This window comes from Mytilus californianus, unplaced genomic scaffold (genome assembly GCF_021869535.1).
Source record: "Mytilus californianus isolate M0D057914Y unplaced genomic scaffold, xbMytCali1.0.p SCAF_1, whole genome shotgun sequence".
In the NCBI taxonomy this organism is placed as follows: domain Eukaryota; kingdom Metazoa; phylum Mollusca; class Bivalvia; order Mytilida; family Mytilidae; genus Mytilus; species Mytilus californianus.
In genome coordinates, this window is record NW_026262581.1 from 16,751,105 (window position 1) to 16,754,392 (window position 3,288).

At 29.8% G+C, this 3,288-nt stretch overlaps 1 pseudogene; it reads left to right on the forward strand.

Moving 5' to 3' along the window:
- Positions 1–2,311: 2,311 nt before the first annotated feature.
- On the forward strand, positions 2,312–3,013 carry LOC127703165 (M-phase inducer phosphatase-like; annotated as a pseudogene).
- The last annotated feature ends 275 nt before the right edge of the window (positions 3,014–3,288 follow it).

A 3,288-nucleotide genomic window follows, 5' to 3' on the forward strand; every position in this document is an offset into this window, starting at 1 on the left:
AAGTGCTTGTATATCATTCATTTTTGTGTCTTTAAGACTCAGCTGTCGCCTCTTGCAATATGAATTAAGGGGAATGTGGACACACGTCAATGAAAGAGCAACCCAACGACACGTAAACAAAATAAATTTAGAGGTCATCATATGATATTCAATGATATACAGGTGTCGTTACAATATGTCAAGCTCTAAATCTACCCCTTGTCTAGAATGGTTCTATAATTGCTCGAAATTTATATGAATAAAAGTAGATATGAGGTGTGTGTCAAAGAGACGGCAATCTAATGACAAAAAATAAAAAAGGGCAGCATGCAGTCGACGGTGTATGTCTACAATATGTCAAGCTGTCCCCTGTCTAAAAAGTTGTAAACAAATTAAGGATTTATATGGTACTATTTAAACCCTTGAATAAACTGAAAAAAACAATCAAATATCTGCCATTAACACCCAATTATGCAAATAAAGAAAATATTAAGATATGACATACTACAACTACTGACGAGGTTACTGGAGCATGCACATGAAAATGTGGCGACGTTGCACTGTATTTTTTTTTAACAACACTTAGTAAATCTCTATCAGTAAAACATATAATAAACAAAAACTTACAGGAGAAACAGTAACTCTAAAATAACGGTATGCATAATAGAAAACTAAATGTACTGTATTGAAATATCAAAATATACGATATTGAAATATCAAAATATATTGTATTGAAATATCAAAATATACTGTATTGAAAAAACAAAATATACTGTATTGAAATATCAAACTATACTGTATTGAAATATCAAAATATACTGTATTGAAAAAACAAAATATACTGTATTGAAAAAACAAAATATACTGTATTGAAATATCAAACTATACTGTATTGAAATATCAAACTATACTGTATTGAAATATCAAAATATACTGCATTGAAATAACAAAATATACTGTATCGAAATAACAAAATATACTGCATTGAAATAAAAAAAATATACTGTATTGAAATAACAAAATATACTGTATTGAAATATCAAAATATACTGTATTGAAAAAAACAAAATATACTGTATTGAAAAAAAAACAAAATATACTGTATTGAAATAACAAAATATACTGTATTGAAATAACAAAATATACTATATTGAAATAACAAAATATACTGTATTGAAATAAAAAAAATACTATATTGAAATGACAAACTATACTGCATGCTCACAGTTTAATACTGGAAGCAAGTTCAAATTAGTTTACCCGCTAAAAAAATATCATACCGTCTTAAACTAAATATCGTAATAATAATATTTCATGCGCTTTATATGCTATACATTTTCAGACAAAAAATATAAGTTTATCAACCTCTACTTTTATACGAAACATGTGAAAACCAGGATAATACTCACAAACGATTCTTGCGAAATTTAACAAAAAGGACATAAAAAAGTATAGATAATTGGTAATTTTGTAAATTTAGATATTTTTTATATGAATACACATATTCTTCAAAACAAATTGATTCTACCTTATAACTTCTGTCAAGGAATCAGAGATATACAAGAACAACATACATCTCTCCGGGAATTTAAATTATATAAATACGATGAAAATGTTAATTGAGAAGCTTTAACCGAATGCTATTTTATTTATTTATTTTTTTTAACTGTATCTTTTTACTTTTATTTTTCACATTTATAAAATGTAATATTATCTCGTTTTTTTTAATTATTATTCGTTTGCTTTATTATTTATTATCATTTTTTAAATTGATTTTATTTGTTCCTATTTTTAACATTTTGAAGTAAAAATTATTGCGTTAACACTTTTCTCATTCCTGTGCACTTGTTATTTTGTGTCATGATTGTAATCAATTTTGTAGACTTTAATCTCAAAGAACATTTCATTTCGTCTATCAAATCAATCATTGGCATTGATTGGCGATTAATTTAATAATTAACAAAGCCTTTACAACTTCGATTCGCCAGTTGAACAGTTTGAGTAATGAGATGAGCACGCGTTCCCAATTAGAGACCGGTATTACTTATTGTCAAATCAAAAAATTAACATAAAAATTAAAGATTTATCAAATTTCAACATTAAACATTTAAATCGTAATACTTGACAATAAGAATCCAGAAAAAAAAAACAACCACAATGCTTTCAAAACGATTATTCGACACAGATGATGAATTTAATACAATCTCAGTCTTTGTATCTACTCTTGAGTTTTGATTTTACTCCAGTAAAGTCTGATAACCTTATGTCTGTGATGACTCCGAACATCAAAAGAAGTCTGTTTCCTGATGATGACGAGGATTCCGGTCTCGGAATGGAGGATCATGTTACATGTACACCAGGTTTGCAGAAATCCACCAAGAGACAGCATGAAGACGACGACAACTATAGATGTTCAAAACGTCCAAAAGTTTGTACTGATATAAAGGATGTGGTAACCAAACTTGAAGAGAACGACGACTTCATAGCCGATGGTAGCAGATTACACACTTTACCAACTGTCACTGGAAAACATTCTGATTTGAAAAGCATCACTTCACAGACACTTGCTGATGTTGTTAATGGAGACTACGATGACGTAATCAGTGACTACAAGATCATCGACTGCCGATACCCGTACGAATTTGAAGGCTGACATGTTAGAGGAGCAGAGAATATGTATTTGCACGAGACCATTTTAACTTTGCTTCGTCAACCGACTAAAGATAAACAGATTGTCATCTTCCACTGTGAGTTTTCGTCCGAAAGAGGTCCTAAAATGTTACGATTTCTCAGAAGCAAAGACCGAGAACTCAACAAAGAAAACTATCCATCGCTGAATTTTCCAGAAATTTATTTACTAGATAATGGTTACAAGGCATTCTTCAATGAACAACCAGTTCTATGTGACCCAGTGAGCTATCGACCAATGCTTCATTCCGACCACTCAGAAGATTTGCGACATTTCCGAGTCAAGTCGAAGTCGTGGACAGCTGGAGAAAAAAGAAGATATGCTAGAAAAGCGAAGAGATTTTAGAACTGTCTGATATTTTTTTTGTTTTTATTGATAGTGCTATAAGTAATCTGTGATAAAAGAACTATCAGTGCTTTGTTTAATATAAACTGTTTTTGTTATTAGTCATGTTAGCGTATTATTGATATATTAAAGATTATTAATATTTATATTGTGTTTTTGTGGTGATGTATAAAAGAGAGGCGAAAGATACTAAAGGGACGTTTAAACTCATTACTCGAAAAAAAACTGACAAAGCCATGGCAAAAAACGACAAACGACCGAAAGATAAACAACAG